General features: G+C 48.6%; 1 protein-coding gene across 6 annotated transcripts in view; it reads left to right on the forward strand.

Annotated features, from left to right (window-relative positions):
• Window positions 1-537: 537 nt before the first annotated feature.
• LRRC3B (leucine rich repeat containing 3B) overlaps window positions 538-16,666 on the forward strand; it is an 82,403-nt gene continuing 66,274 nt past the window's right edge. For 3 of the 6 annotated variants that reach the window (XM_072951654.1, XM_072951676.1, XM_006205315.2), the window contains exon 1: window positions 538-1,085. The gene's annotated coding sequence lies outside the window, so the exon portion shown is untranslated. Of the gene's footprint in view, window positions 1,086-1,510; window positions 1,734-16,666 lie in introns of those variants that run through there. The other 3 variants (XM_015240114.3, XM_015240115.3, XM_072952019.1) reach the window with 3 other exon arrangements.

The following is a 16,666-nucleotide window of genomic DNA, read 5'->3' on the forward strand; positions in this document are numbered from 1 at the left end:
AACTGAAATTTCTAACATATTCTGCTTTGGGAAACGACGGTTTGGGGGTAGGGCCCAGGGCCCAGAAATCAACCCCAAAACTCTGGGCTTCAGGAACTGCAGGGGACCATTCTGGGATCTAATCTTGGAGTCCTGGGGGTGAGAGACATCCCACTTTTTCACCTTCCCGAAATGCAACCTAGTGCAATACTTGGCCCCCAGTAGGTAATCGTGTATGGAATGGATTTTATGCAATCGCCTTAAATGCACTGGCGTCTGATTGTCCATTAGAGGACAATCAACTCAACACCACGTTGTGCTTCTTCTGCCAGCGGAATTCAGCTCTGATTTCAATAGTTAGAAAAACAGGAGAAAGAATCGGGCCATAGCATCCTGAAAGTGGAGCTATGCGAGGGGTTGGGAGGAAGGAGGGCGAGGGCGGCAGGGAGAGCTAACAGTCCCACCTCGGCTCACCTCCTCCTGCAGCAATCGCTCAGCCCCCGCCCCCTCTCTCCATTCCGGACCCCCCACCCGGGAGGCGTGAGGGCCGCGCCCGCGAGGCAGTAGCCGGGCTCAGGCGGTCACGTTCGTTCCCTGCTGCTTTTCCAGTCTCCAGCCTCCTCGCTCCTCCTCCCTCCTCCCCGGCCCGGGTTTGGAGGCGATTCCCCTCTAGTGACTGAGCCGAACGTATCTGGGCGAGCGGCGCTTCGCCTCCCTCCGGTCTTTGTCTCCTCCTCCTGCGAGGCTCCGGGGCCCGGCGCAGGGTCTGCAGCGGCCGCCGCAGCAGCGGGAGCCAAGCGGTGCCTCGCGCGGCCGCGCGGGGCCGCGCCCTCGCTCGGTGGAGGCGCCGGAGGACGCCAGCCTGGCCACGCACCGCCGGCGTCCGGCGCTCCAGCCGCCGCGAAGCAACGCCGCGGCCGCCGCGGCCGGGGAACTAGCCCACCCGGCCGGCCCGCTCCGAGGCAGGCAGCCCAGCTAGTAGTCGGGTGGGGATAGCGGCCGCTGCGGGTCTGGCAGCGCGCACAGGGCGCCAGGCAGACGCACCCCACGCCTCATCCCTGCGCCACGAGGATGTAGCAGGCACCCCGGCCCGGGACTGGCGCAAGGTAAGGTGCAGCCGCCTGTTGCTTTTCGCAAAGCGCGGTATCGTCCCCTCTGCCCGGGTGCCTAGGGCACCCTTCCCAGAACAGGCAGAGGAGAACTATCACCCCATTTCTGAGCCGTATCCAATCCCCCTGTTTCCCTGGAGTAGATCCTTGGAGAGATCCCTCCTGGCGAGGGCGGGGGTCCACCCGCTTTGCTGGCGTGCAGCTTGGCTGCAGTGCAATAGTCTGCAAACTTTTGTGCCCCCTCCCTGCGCGGTGCTCACCCAGTGCGGTGCAAGTTGCACGTCTAGTTGTCGTTTGCTCCCTTCCCCCAGTACCCACCCCCCCCTCTCTTGCCGTATGCATCTGCCCATTTCTCACTGTGTGTTCTTGCCAGTCGACTTTTCACTCCCTGCAGCTCCCGCTAGAGAGGCGAGGGTTTGGGACCCAGCAGTGCTTATCCTGCCTGTAGGGGTTGGGTAGGAGCCGAGATGGTGAAATAAGATAGGTGGGACAAGGGGGAAGGCTGCCCCCACCCCGGGGGCTCTGTCCAGCGCGGCGGGAGTCGGTCCGTTCTTACGTAGGCCACCCCCAACTCGGTAATGAAACCCTTGGAGTGGCTTGCGGCTGTGCGCCGTGGGAAGGCAAGTGCAGATCCGGGTGGGTGAAGTAAGTGGTTTGGTGAGGGAAAGGTTGCTGGTGGGGTGGGGGAGGAAGCTGAGGGTGGGGATAGATCTGGCTGAGGGGGGACCAAAAGGCTCTGCTAAAGTGGGCGAGGGGCCAGCCCAGAGCCGTCTTCTGACGCGGAGGAAAAGGAATTTGAGTCTGGAGGGCGCTGGCCCGGGTGTGTAAATAGAGATGGGGGAAGGGTTGGGCACCTGGGGAGGCGCAGAGAGGCAGATTGGAGCCCCGGAATGCTGGGGCCCAGGGGGACAGGGGAAGGCAGGCTTCTGGATGCCTGGGATGGGGCGATCTTCTTCTCCAGGGGAAACAAACCGCTCGATTCAGAGTACGTTGGCGTCTTGGGCGGCGATTGAGTGGTCAGGTCATGGACCAGGGAAGCTTTTCCTAGCTGGAAGAGGATCAGGGTTCCCTTGTTTCCCCCACACCCGCTTCTATACCCCTCCACCTCCGCAACCGGGTCGGCAGACCCACCTTCCCTGCCAGGAACTCGGGAGTCAGGGATGTTTCCACAGCCGCAGGGTGGGAAGGGGATTCCGGGACTCGAGGGAGAGGCTTGTGTGCCGGGTAGGGGGGAGTCCCCAGAGCCTGGCGAGTAAACCGGTGTCCCAACCGGTTGGAGGAGAGCGCAGGGGCGGAGGCTGCAGTGGGAGCCACCCCCCCCGCCCCCCCGCCGCCCCTCTGCACATCGCACCTGGGCGGAGCAAGGGAGTGGGGGGAGCCCCGAGCCGCCGGGGAGGCTCGGGAGCGCAGACCTGGAGGGCGTGCAGCGAAACGCAGGGCCAAGGGGGTGTGAGCATCGGGTGACGGGAGGCCCGGCTCCCAGACTCGGAGCCCCGGGCAGAAGTGGGTCCGTCCACCTCTCTCGGCCCCCAGGTATATCCTTTCGGCTGTTAGAGACGCTTTGGCGGATGCCAGAAGGCTAGGCGCTTTCCTCCTTTGCACCCCAGCAACCTGGAAAGGAGGGCCATTTATGCGAGGGGATCTCGCCTGCTATGGCGAAGAAGGGGCAGTCCCCAGGCTCCATTTATCTTGCTGGGGGACACACTGGGCTGTCACAGGCCTGGAAGCACCTCATTTAACCCTTCTCTGTCTGAGGAGGTGCAAGCCCCTCTCAAAGTGGTGCCTTGAGCTGAGAATCCAATCCTGCAGGCTCCAGAGAAGAGGAATTTGGGGGTTGCGTGGGTCCGGATCCCTGCAAAGCGCCCTGGTCTTCCCTGTTCAGATCTCCCACGTGCAGGCTTTTAGGGCCGCAAACCGTCTCTGCGGTTGCCCTGCAGACAACATCCCCGGCTCCCTGGACCAGAGCTGGGAGAAAGCGGAGCACAGCGCAGTCCCATTTTCTGGGCCCGCCGCCTTGGCCAGACCCTTCTGAAAGACACGTCGACTGGCCAGGGCTCCAGAAGGAATCCTGAGTTGAGTCACTCCCCTCCGGGCCACCCCTGAAGCAGCGAGCTCCCTGCCTCCCCACCGCCAGCTTCAGAGCCCCAAGGAGGGAACCGGGGATTCCCTTGGAACAGGCTTGGGTGCAGCTCCTGAGCGCAAGGCCACATCCTCACAGGCCAGGCGTGGAGGGAGATAGAGCTTTGGCTTCTTCTGAATTACCTGGATAACTGAGTTAGGATTCCAGAATTCAATTCTTTACTCCACCAGGTTGAACTTTCGGCGCCCCAAGGCCTGGTTCTTTCTGGATGCTTATTGCTTGGTTCTGTGCTCAGGCTGGTTCTCTTTGCTTGTAGAAACAGGTTGGAACATGTCCCTTGGCAACTCTTGAAGCAAGACTTCAAATGCACACCATGGTGTTTTGTCAGGTTGCTGAGCTGTTCCGGGGAGGCAGGGAGTCATGATGGTAGTCAGCCCTGGCGTTTATTGAGCTCTTACTTTGTGCCAGGCTCTAGATGTTTCACGTGCAGTTTGGGTTTTAATCCTTATGACAACCCTGGAAGACAATTATTTTTCCCATTTTGTTGGTAAGGAAACTAAACCATGGAGAAATTAATTTGTTTGCTCATTGTCATCCAACCAATCAGTGGTGGGACTTGTTGATAGAGAAGTGGTGTGTCCCATGCTTTCAACCCCACTTGGTACCAAAGATCCTTTGTCCACAGGAAGGGTGGGTGGGGACGCCAGTCTTCCACTCAAACCCCGGGGGCATGCTGTCAGTGCCAGTCCTTGCCTGGGAGCCCCTGTGGCTGTGGAACTGGGGAGACTGATGGTGCATATTTCCCCTGCTTAGAGCCCGATGGGGTGCACCTTGGGAGGATGGGATCCTGGGACTGGGAGCAGATTTAGGGAACTGGCAGCTGGCATTGGACTTCTATTCTGAATCTTTTCGTGGACGTTCCCTTTTTAAATGTGAGGAGAAATGAAAGAGGGGATCCGAATGTGAGCAGAGATGTGCTCCTAGGACAGAAACTGTGGAAACTATTCTGCAAATGCATCTCTTTCTAGTGACTGAATCACAGACTGTTAGAGCTAGAGTGATCTCAGATATCACCCCTTCCAGTCCAGAAGTGGGGAGGAGACTGAGTGATGTGCTCAAGGCTACTCCGTGTTCCTAGCATCACTGGTGCTAGAACCACTGTCTTCTGACCCTTGGTCAAACAAACCAATATTTATGCAAAAATGGATTATGTTCACTGTGGCTTCTTTTCAGGCTCTTAAAATTAATTAAGGAAAATTAATTAGGGAAAAACTTGTTTATTTAAAAAAATAGACGATTTTGCTCATTTTTCATAAATGCCTTGTTCAGCATAACCAGAAAAGGTGACGATCATACAGTGGATGAACCACCACAAGTATGTGCCTATTTTGAAAAAAATTACAGCAGAATATTTATAAACCTTCGAATAAAAAATTAACTGTGCAACCCTTTAGATTACTCTAAATGAAATGAAATGGATTCTGAACCATTTCAGCCAAGTCCCCCTGTCAAGTTGAGAGGCGCTGTCCTGCCCCACTCCCAAGTATTTGTGAAAATCAGAAAAAATGTACTGCGTCAGAGGGAAAAATCCTTTCGAATACAATGAAATGATTCGGGATTATTTCTTCTGGCTTCTGACCGTTGGGTTAAAGTTTAGGCTGATATAAATCTGAGGCGAGACAACATCTTTCTTAGTGGACATACTTGGGGCCCAGAAAGGGGAGTAATAGTTCTTCACCATCTCACTCACTGAGCCCCTTTACAGGGGAGACTTGGTCTGGCAGTTTAGGGATTCCATGTGCCCCTAGGCGTTCTCGTAGGACAGAATTCTGATTTCTAAGAACATTCTCTATCTTGTCTCTGTAGCCACAGTACTACATGTACCCCACTGGAGTTGAACCAACAAAAAGTCAGCTAGAGGAAACAGAGGGGGAGAACTTCGAAAAGCCTGTTTCTCAGAATCACATCGTGGCAGGATGGGTGGGAGTTCCAGGCAGGTGGTGGAGACTTGTTGCCTTTGCTGTCACCTGGAACAGGATTTCTATCCCTGATGCTGTGACAGGCCAGGCCAGAGGCCCCCAGGCGGTGGTGGGGGAGGGGTAGTGAAGGAGGAAGGGGGTGAGGGTGAGGCATGGGGTGGGGGCTTGGCTGACAAAGGGCTTTGGTGTGGCTGAGATGGCCCAGGAGAGAGTGCCCTGAGAGATGCCGTCTTCCCCCTTCCTCTCTTACCTGCCTCTTCAGTCTTGCTACCCATGTTGGGCTGACCGATCTGAATCTGAGTTATCTCAAGGGAAACATTCGCTTTCTAGAGAATTCATTAGAAATACATATTGTGTTTATGTAAGTAGAGGAAAAAATACGGACAGCTGCCCCACTCCTCAGGGAGAGCCCTAAACATCAGATCATCCCAAAAGGGTGATCTTCTGAGGCAGAGGGTCTGCGTTAGCCGGACTGCAGCAGTGTCAGAGAATAAAGGACGTGACACTGAAATCAGGTGTGCAGCAGCCGAGAGAAATGGTCTTCTGTGAGGGACCAAATGAAGGAAAACCCGTTTCCACCTGGGCAGATGTTCTGGTTCCCAATTGCTAGCTTTGCAGGGGTGATAGTGGAGTTAGCTGTACCCTTACCCCACGTATGTGGTCTGTAGCCTCCACTTACTTCCCTTTTCCCATGTGGTGTAGCGTTAAAGGGCCCGCACAGCACTTCCGCTGGGACAATTCTTTGGTGGTGTATTTATCGTAAATCATATAAATACGAGTTTGTTGACAGAATAACAATTACTGTTAAGAAACATGGTCTGGGAAAAGGTTATGAAAAAATGAAGCCTTTATATTCAGAATACAAGGAATAAATATTTTTATGCAATACATCGTATGAATTAAAATTCTCAGTTTTGGTTAGAGATTTAAAAATAAAAAATCATCAAGAACCAGAGCATCTGATCTTGACCTACTTTTAATAACAGGAGAAGCCAAATAGTAAGGATCTGTGGAATTTGAAGAAGAGGGCAGGGGGAAAAAGAAAAAGAAGATATTACCAAGTAAAACCTGAGATGCTTTTCCCTCATGGATTTTATTTTAAATAAAAATATAATATCTTAATCTATTTTGAAATTTAAATAGATTAACCCATAAGATTAATAAATTTAGTATTTTATCTTCAGACTGTGGCTTTGATGAGCTGTATTCTACAAGTGGTTGATGCTCTTCTATCTGACAGACTAGTATATATCTATATATTCTTTATAAAAACTTAGTGAATTAATGCATGACGTAAGAAATGCCCATTGTATGTAAAAATGAAGTCTTCAGCCTTCTCAAGACTTGGAACGTATTTTCCCAAAGTGGCGAAATTAATAGTAGTGGCTGTAAAATTCAATTAAAATAAACAAATGAATAAATAGTGAAAAAGAACCACCCTGATGAAAACAAGATTTTTTTTTCTTCAAGCAGATAAATGAACAATTAATTAAGCTTATAAAATTTATGGTTTCAAATTTATCCTAAGCTCTCTTGGCTGCTTTTTATGGTAACACTTGTCTAGTGCAAGGGTCACTACACTTTCAGACAGTTTTTGAAAAAGCATTTGTGCCTTTTGTTAGAAGTAAAATGGAGACAAGCATAAAAAAATAAAATATTGTGAGTCATTCTTAAGCATGGAGTAATTCTTGACAAAACTAAGTATGTTTTCAAATTCAATTTGATTTCCTTTTTTTCTTTCTTTTCTTTTCTTTTCTTTCCTTTTTTTAAAAATCTCTTCTTTCTTTCTTCCTTTCTTTTTTAGGTCATTGATAGAATTTTCAGTCTGCATGTAAGTCATCAGTACCTTGCTGGGAGAGAGCTGTTTCAGTACAAATATCTCCCCTGGTGAAGGCAGGGAGAAAGAACAGTATTTATTTGTCCGGAGCTAAAGCACAAAGGTCATGAAGTCGCACTGGCTTCTCCCCTTGGGCTCCAGCCTCAGCTCTGGTTTGGGAAGGCAGCCCTTGCTCGGGCCTGCCTACAGAGGGCTCACCCTGTTAGCGGTGACTAAGCATTCTACTAGCCTTGGCTACCCTGGGGATTTATGCTCTGAGAAGAATCCCGGCCCAGTCTGCTGACCTTCCTCAGCCGTCTGCTCATGAGGGATTATCAAGCAGGAATGTTTTTCATCCTTCCTACAAATTCTATTTAAGCCTGGGTTGGCAAAGTGGTGTAGTCTCTTTCCACGGAGTGTTTCGTGGTCGTTTATTTGGGTGGTCAGTCCGTCTGTTTTTTAGTTGCTTCTCAAAATCACTTCCTATAAACAAAATTAATATGCTCCCCTAGTGGAAGGTATGGTGTAGACTCTTGGTGCCCGAAGCATCGGCTTCAAGACCCATGAAAGAGGGATGGCGGGTAGCCAGCCAGGTCAGAGGCCCAAGAGAGAGGCAGCAGAGAAGCAGTGGAGGTGGAGGCAGGCAGGAAGAGGGGGCAAGAGGGGCAAGCTGTCAGGGCAAACGGACGGCTACTGAGTCCAGGCTCTTTTTTGCTCGCCGCACGACAGGCCAGTAAATCGGGAGATGAGGTGTTGGGGCAAGGAATAGCGACTTTATTCGGAAAGCCAGCAGACCAAGAGAATGTCAGACTAATGTCTTGGAGAACCATCCTACTCAAGTCAGAATACAGGCTCCTTTTATACAAAAAAAACAGGGGAGGGCGTATGGTTGCTTGTTGCAAACTTCTTGCTGCAGGGATTCTTTGCTCTTGCAGCCATCCACGTGGGTCAGGCCATGGTGTTACTGTAAACCTCCAACAAAACAAAGGTTATTCTCTGTTTCGCAACTTGCCATCTCTGCATAAGTGCAGAAATGCTAACATCCTTAAAGGTCAGAGCCCCGAGAATAGGCTCTCCTGTGTATTTCAGGCTAAAGGCAACATTGTTTTACAAAAGGTGCAGAGCCAGCAAGACTGAGCCTAGAAAACAGGGCACAGTGGTCAAAACGAAAGGAACAGATCCAATATATGGAGTCAGATTTGTTCTCCTCTATTACAAGCCCACCCAAAGGAAGAAGACCCAGCAGTTAGCCTGGGAAGACTAAGGCATATTTGGTATAAGCCAATCTCAAAAGATAAGACAAAAAGGCATAAAAATAAGAGAAGACGGAGAGAGCTAATGGGAGTGATAGGGGCCTGAAGGAGAGGCGTCCAAGTTAAAAATAATGCACCTAAATCATTCCTCAAGGTCTAGCTCACCTCAAAGGCAGGCTCAGCCCTCAGCCAGCGGGCAGGCGTGCTTTCCCACATTCCCTGCCCCTGGTTAGTGCGGCTTCTCAATCACCAGACCAAGGGCTCTTAACCTGAATTATGCCCTGGCACCCTTTGCCAGTCTGACAAGTTTAGAGACCCTAGAAGGATGTGTTTAAATGTATAAATTGCAATACATTAGATTATAACAGAAACCTTATTGAGATAATTATATGTAGTATGTAAGCCACTGTGACCTCATGGGTGCCCAACAAGCTCCAGCCGGTGGGCACCGCCGTTTTGAAACAGGGATGAGCTTAATGCCGCTGCGAGGTGCCTGCAGACCCGCGCTGTGACAGGAAAATGTCCAATTTGGGTTGGTGACACCGTCACCGGTACTGCTCTTGGCGTATAAGCGTTGTGGCCTGCATTTGCAATAGAATTAAATGCTAAATTGTAGTGCAGTGTTAGAAATCTGATTTGTGGCTTTTTTTTTCCGTTCAAGTTCACGGATTCCTTGAATCCTGTTGATAGACACGTGTGACTAGGGGAATGTGTCGTCCCTAATCGGGGTACTGTTGAGAATGAAAGGGAGTGGGGTTGTCACTCTAAGAAGTGGGTGTGAACTGGGACGGGCCTGGCAAATTGGAACGTAAGGCCCTCTCCGCCGCTGTCACCTCTCTGGGGTCTCTTTCCCCGGATCAGTTTTCGCTTCCCTGGTGCGAAGAGTTGGCGTCATCCGCCCTGTTCTTAGGTGTCATGGCCGTGGATACTGATGGGCTTGGGGAAGTGGACACCAACTTTCGCTGAAAGAAGTCACACATTAGGGCCCCCTCCAGGCCGAGGGACGCCGTTGTAAGAGCTGGGAGGTGCGCTTCCTTGGAGCGGCCGCGGCCTCTGGCTCCTGGCTGGGTGAACGCTGGCCGGCGTTTCAGTTCCCAGTGGCCGCCTTGGCCGGGTGTCCTGGCGCTTTGGCCAACTTCAGCCTCAAGTGAGGTTGAATTATGAGACTACACGGCACTTCAGCCGAAAGTTTCAGCTTCTCCAACATTTTTATTTCTTTTCTTTTCAATTTTTGTTTTTTTTAAAGCAGAGCTCCCACAATAGCTTTGAAAGTTTTCCTTCCTTTCTCTGCCCAGTTCCTACTGATCAGAAAGTGGCCTCAGTGCAGGCAGATGGAGGGAGACCCACTGGAAAAGACCAGGATCCGGAGAATGGTTAAACTGGATAGCAAGGCCTTGAGTGATGGCGAGGGCCTGAGGGCCTGAGGGCCTGGAGTGTTCCCTACGCACGTGGCTCGTGTTGTCCCGTGTTGGGGGAAGGTGACAGGGCATCCCTGCTCCTGGAGATCACGGTGTTTCTTTCTGTTCTATGGGTGATGTGGAACTTGCTTAGTAGAATAAAAGGCTCTTCCAGGAAAGCTTTTGACTTTGCAAGGGGGATGCAGCCTCTCAGAAATATATATCGAATATTTGATTGGGAGCCAAGCCCCTGGGTTCTAGTTCCAGCTTTGGCCCTAACCAGCTCTGTGTCTTTGGACTGGCTAAGATGACTTCCCCAGAGAGTAGATGACTGGAAGCCAGATGGTTTCTACAGCCCCTCCCAGTGTGGTGGCTTCCAGAGGCATTGTTTTATTTATGCTCCAGATGATGGTTTTTCTCTTCAAGCTGGTACTGACTTCTTTGCTTAGGCCTTCCAGCCCTTATGTACCACAGATCCAAGAAGGATAGATGGAGACACTTCACAATCCCGAGGCTCTGTGACTAGAGTCAGGGGGTGGGAGTGGAGAGGTGGAAGGGATTACAGCCAGCAGGCCAAGGGACAGAGTAGGAAAGGAGTGGAACACTCTATAACTTTCCTCGCAGCAATGACCATCACTCAGGAAGGGCGTAGGAAAGATGGAGGAGGAGTTCCGAACATTTCGACTGTGTGCTCATCTGTGTCTAACTCCTTAAAACCATATAATCATGTCACTCCCTCCTAAAAACTTCCAAGTGACTCCTAGTTGCATCTCAGAGGATTACATCCTTATTACGGGTTAATAGGTCCTTCATCGCCCTGTCCCACCTGTCTCTCCATCTGACGTTTTCCTTGGCACACCTACGCCCCGATGTGTGAGAGCTGGTGTGTTAGTACTGGCCAGCACTGAGAGGGTTCACGTGTCTTCTCTCAGCTCTGCGCTCAGTGATATCATATTGTAGCTTGAAATCCGATATGGTAGCAGCATTTACACCGCAGAAACTGACAGACGTTATAAAGCAATACCTTTTTTTCCCCCGGAGTGTCTCTTGTTAAAATTTACTAGCACACACCGCTGCCCCTGCCCCGTTTGCCATTCTTGAGTCCTGACAGTTCATCAGACAAATGAACTCTCTCCTTCTCTCTCGCTTTCCCTTCTTCTGTCTCTCCCTTCGTTCTGTCTTACTCTACATCCTCCAACTCATCCAAAGGTAGCCAGACTATTCTCATTCCTCTTCTGCCCCTTGATAGCTGAGTGAGTGAATCTGGGGAAATTTCTTAACTTTTAATACGCCTCAGTTTTCTCTGTGTAAAATGGGTATAATAATGGGTCATTGTGAGGCTTAAATGAGGCTTACCATATGTATAAGGTGCTTTGAATAGTGTCTGGCACAATCTTATTTTACCACTATTTTAGTATTTGTTATTAGTATTGATCACAACATTATTGATTGCTTATTATGTCCCCAGCGCATATGAAAAGAGGTTCAGTAAAACAAGCACAAGATAATGTTTAAGAGTCTTGAACAAAGCCTGGTTAGTTCTCGCAAGGTTATCAGAACTGATTTCTTGGAGCCAGGGGCATTTGAACTGAATCTCAAAAGACTGATTACATATACCCACCAAAGGCGCAAGCCAGATGGTGGCATCTCAGGCCCAGAAGAGGGACCGGCATGCTCTCTTGGGGTTTTGTGTAGCCGGGCATGAGATCATGGAGGGAGAGGAGTCCTTGATCATATTCAGGTGGCACAAGATCCCCGGGGAAGCGAGCTCAGGGTCCTGCTAGCTCTGCCTTCCTGTTGCCTGCACAAGCGCTGCAGGTCTGAGCTTTGGATTTTCCCCCAAAAGTCAGAAATTCAGGTTTTTCTATGAAAGCTCCTAATGTTTAATGGTACAGCTAATTCAATTTAAAAAATAAACAAAACAAAGCACATCCAGAGGCTGTCTCCAGGCTCCTGCAGGAGAGTGGGACTCTCCATCCCCAAGTTGTGCCAAGCTAAAGCCTGCAGTTGGAATTCCTGATTTCGAATGTGATCCGGCCAGTCTCCGTGTGGCCACCGTGAGAGTCACCCAAGGGCTCTGAGCCCTGGCTGTCTGCCAGATGGCTCTCCTGTTCCCTGTACTACATACCTTGCTGTAAGGAGCTAAAAGCCTTCGCAAAGAACCAATTCGAGTTGTCCCTAGGCCCTGCGTGCTGTGGCCAAGCCGTACTCAGGACAGCCCCAGCCTGATTTCAGTCACCCAGAGATACCTGAATGTCCTCACTTGCCTCTTCAATTTTAACAATAGATGGGGGAAGAGACATGTAGGAGTGTGTTCTCCCCCTTCGTTCTGTTAAAAACATCACTAGGAGCTTGACATTCCGTTGTGGAAGTCTGGATGTCACAGACCCAGCTAAGAGCTATTGATTGCTTCTGCATGGATTCAAGATCCAGGGGAAACGGTGCACCCAGCCTCCATGTGGTGTGTGTGTTGATTGTTTGCTTGGCGGGGGGTGGGGGGTAATTCTCTGATAGGTCAGTCGCCCTGGGTGTTAGTTGGGGTCATATCTAGATTGGCACTTACATTGGTGAAATTTCCCCTCTTCTAATCCCTTTCCATTCCAGGCTGCCTGCGATTGTGCAGGCTTTTAAGAAGTGATCAGACCTTGGAAGAGCTGAATTATTTCCAGTTGAGGGGTTGAGCTTGGTGGATGCTGGCTTCTACAGCCGAGAGGTGGAGGAGCACCCAGCCTACTTCATCAGGCCTGGTTGAAAGCACTCTGTAATTGCAGCTTTGTGAACATCTCAGGCTTATTATAATACAGTGAATCTGGGTATTATTCTGATTTTGTGTTATTTTTGTTTCGTTGTATTGCCTGATTGAACTTGATCTTGAGAAGCATTAGAACCGCAGACAGGCCTTGAAGGAAGGATTTGTGACTTACCTGGATTTTGGCTTCACTACGGGGATCCCTGCTGCAGGAGCTGACCTGGGTGTCAGAGGCCATTTCACTCTCCTCCAAGCCCTCAGCCTCTTGGGCCCGCAGGACTGAGCTGTGAGATGCTGCAAGAGCTCTCACTCCTGCTGGTGTCTGGGACCCTGACCACCCCCCCTCCCCTGCCAACCCACTGCAGGAGCCGAGCCCCAGAGAAGCCAACGACCTACTCTTCTGAGGTGGATTTGAAGCAGTTAGGTCTGTTGAATTAACGAGGTACAATAGCACATTTGCTGTGAAGGAGGTGTGATGGTGTTTGGAGATGGGGCTTTTGGGAGGTGATTAGGTTGGGGTGAGGTCAGGAGGGTGGGGCCGACAGCAGAAAGCTTGCCTCCTCTTGTTTCTCCCACACACCCCATCGGAAGGCCATGTGAGGATCCAGCAAGCGCACGGCCTTCGGCAACCCAAGGAGAGGGCCCTCACCAGACACTGACCATGCTGTCACTTTGATCTTGAACCTCCAGTCACCAGAACTAGGAGAAATTAATTCCTGTTGCACTCCGTCTATGGTATTTTGTTATGGCAGCCTGAGCCGACCAAGACAGGAAGTCGCTATAGCTTAGCCAGGCACCTAGCCACCTTGTGCAACATCTCTGAGCAGAGATCCACCTTTTTCATTCCGCCGTATCTGATGGTCGCCACCAACCTGGCACACAGTAGGCCCTCAGTAGCTACTTATTGAATGAAAGAATGAATAAATACTAATGCATGGAGTGGAAAAGCTCCAATTTATAAACAAGCATTTGGAAAGTTCATTTGAGTGTTGGAGATTTCCTTCAATTGTGGTTTGAGATGAAGGAAAAATAAATTCTTTTAGAAAAGAAGCTGTTAATAGCTTGCACTGTTTACCAACTCACACCTCGTAGGGTCTCCTAGAACCCTTCTCTGTAAAGAGATGCCGCGCTGGGCTGCTGACCTCCCAAAACCTAAGTTTAGTAAAATAGCAAAGAAAAATCATTTCTTTATGAGAGAATCATAGAACCGCAACATGGGAAAGGACTTCTGAGGTCCTTTTTAATTTAAAATATCCAGTGGGCAGGTGGCCAGAGAAAGATGTGATGTCTTTTCTGACAAAATGGTGGCTTTAGGGGGTCTTTCCTTCCTCTGAGAAATTCCGCAGACGCTGTGAGCAGTTTGCTCCATGGCTTTTGCCATTTGAGAATGAAGGAGCTATTTCCTCAAGATGCTCTTCATCTTTATTCATATCTGGGAGCAGATGAGTTCAGCGTGTGTGGGTGTGGGATTTGAGGAGCTTGAACGGCTTAGGTAGCAGTTGGCGTGCCGGTTGTGTGATGAGGAACATGTATCGACAATATTAAACTGTGGGCTGAATCTTGGTTTTGGCGTTTAAAAAAAAAAAGAATAAAATTTCTAAACGCATTGTTTTTATGCCAGGGGTGTTTCTCAATGTTGGGCCAACAGTGCTGAGAAATGCAGGCCTCCAATACGCATCACTTTGTTCTCCCTTGCCTGGTTTTCCTATGTCAGCCCTGCTAAACTTCCTTCTGAACTGGAAGGTGCTGGGGAGTTTCTAAATATACATCCATATGGGACTCAACTGATGGAGGGAAATAGCTTCAGTAATAACAGGCAAAACTTTAATCACTTTTCATGTTGAAGGTGGAGGAGCCAACTGGGTTCCAAGAGAAATTAATGGTATTTGATTGAGTCGCTAGGAAGTTGCTGTTTGCTTCCCAGGCTCTAAAATCTCTGTCATCACCAGCTTCCAGGGCTTTCTTGGGTGAAGCTGTGTACCATCGCTTCTTTAAAAAGTCATCTTCCTTTCTCTACCGTTTCTTTGTGCTGACTGTAACAGAGGAGGAGTACAGAGAAACTTTCTTATACTTGGTGGTGGGTGGCGTAAGCAGTGTGAGCCTGACCATGTGCGGCTCTAGGTAACAGTGTGGAGTCTACAAGTAGCAGGTGTCTTCAGTCAAGAACACGTGGCTATTTGGGGCCCTGGATTAGGAATAGAATGCTTAGGTTGGGGGTTTTAACCATTTTTCTTGATATGTATCCTTTTGGCCGTCTAGTGAAACCTATGTATCCCTTCTTATTTTTTATGTAAAATTCATTTTTTTAATTTATTTAAATAAAGTGTAAAAACATCTTTCAATGTAAAAAGTACACAGAATTACAAAGAACAACAAAAAAATACACAGATACACTGACTTTCACAGAAGTTAACATTATGCACGACCTCTATCTCTGTCCAATCTGTCATCAGTATTTTAAAAGTGACTTTGAATAACACACTTTAATAGTTAGCTTACTCATCAGATGTGCTTGAACCTTGCCTGGTATAGACTTGTAACTCACATGCCTATCATATTTCCAAAGACAGTGTTAACTTATAAGTAATCCAGCATTCTCATTTGAACTGTCCGTGCTTGCAAAACTGTAACAAATAATTTAAATGGTTGACTTTTTCCCACGTGTCCATGAAGGAGAAGCAGGTGTAGATAGGTAAGACCATAAATCATCCTAGAAGTCTGGATCACTAGGTAGAGAATGCGTTGAATGACTACCACATTAGAAACTGACCAAGAGTTTCCTCTGTATATTATGAAGGGCTATGGTCAGGAAGAATTAACTGTCATGATTTTAAAGTCATGATGTGCATAAATGATATTTTCAGGATTTCTGGAACAACGGTGTTTTCATGTGAAAAAGAAAAAGCTGTGGTGACATCATAGGTACCGATAATAATAAAGTACTTTGTTGCTGGCCTTTAAAATGGAAGGAAATGCTAAAATCCAGGTGGAGATCAGTGGAGAAAAAAATCAGAAAAGACCTTCCACTGTTGTGGTCCTCCGTATTTTAGCCATGGCCACACCGTGGGCGTGGACCTTGAGTTAAAAATCTCCGTCTCAAGGTGTGAGTGAACACCTGAGAATAGCCAAAGCGGTTTTCAGATGGACGAGACCCGTTAGAAGGGATTATAGAAGAACGTCATTTTCTGTTTGGTAGTTTATTTCACAAACATGCCAGAATTTAACCTACAGACTGAGGTTGGCTTCATAACTGGTCCCTTTGGAGAGAGATGCCGTCGACTTTATTCAAAATAGTGCTGGATCTTCTTTGAGAGCCAGTAGTATAATATTTTGAATATATTCATCAATGTTAATTCTTAAAGTGTTTCGGGGTGGGTCTGGTGTTTTGAAATAAGCCAAAGCCATTGGCTTATAAGGCTGCTGAATACAGAGGGTGATCAGGGTGTGGAGACATCAGATTGGACTTGAGAAGCCCCAGGCTTCTTTTCAGAAGGGACTGGTCCACACCCCTGAAGGATGCTCCATCACGGTGGAGGTGGGGTAGGGATGAGATCCAGAAAAGACTACATTTCCGAAATGATAGCATCCTTGGAGTCAGTCTCTAGTTCTCTGGGGTGACAACTTTATACACTCATGTCACCCTGTAAAGTCACAGTCCAAGATGGCTTCAACATATTCAGTGACAATAGCCAGGATCACAGTCTGTGCGGTCTTGAGTAGAACTGCATTGTCCTGTAGACATTCAATGCTAGGTTCTTAGGTGATTTAAAATCTCCCAATAGTCACACTACATGTGTAAAAAGAAAAAGTTGAAATTTGTTTTAATAATGTATTTTACTTAACCCAATATATCCAAAATTATCATTTAAACATATAAGCAACTTAAAATTTATTAAATTTTCTTTCACACTGAGTCTTTGAGATCTAGTGTGTGTTTCATACCTACAGCACCTTGCACTTTGGACACCGAATTTTCCTCGGAGACACTTGACCTGTATTTAGATTTCATAAAATTTACTGTTGAAAAATCAGACTCACACATCCAGGCTGTTTCAGATATACTTAAATGTTTTCCAATAACTACACTGAATGTTCATTTTTAAGTTTAAATGTAAATAAATCCCATTGAAAATCCAACCTTTAGCTCCTCAGTCTCGCTAGCCACATTTCAGGTGCTTGGTGGCCACATGTGACTGGTGGTCACCATATTGGATGGTGCAGGTCAAGGTTATATGGGGCAACAGTTGGAGAGGGGTCCCGAGGCACAGTGTGGACAGTGAAACTGGAAAAATGAAGGAGAGAGG

The sequence above is a fragment of the Vicugna pacos genome, chromosome 1, assembly GCF_048564905.1.
Source record: "Vicugna pacos chromosome 1, VicPac4, whole genome shotgun sequence".
NCBI classification, from domain to species: Eukaryota; Metazoa; Chordata; class Mammalia; order Artiodactyla; family Camelidae; genus Vicugna; species Vicugna pacos.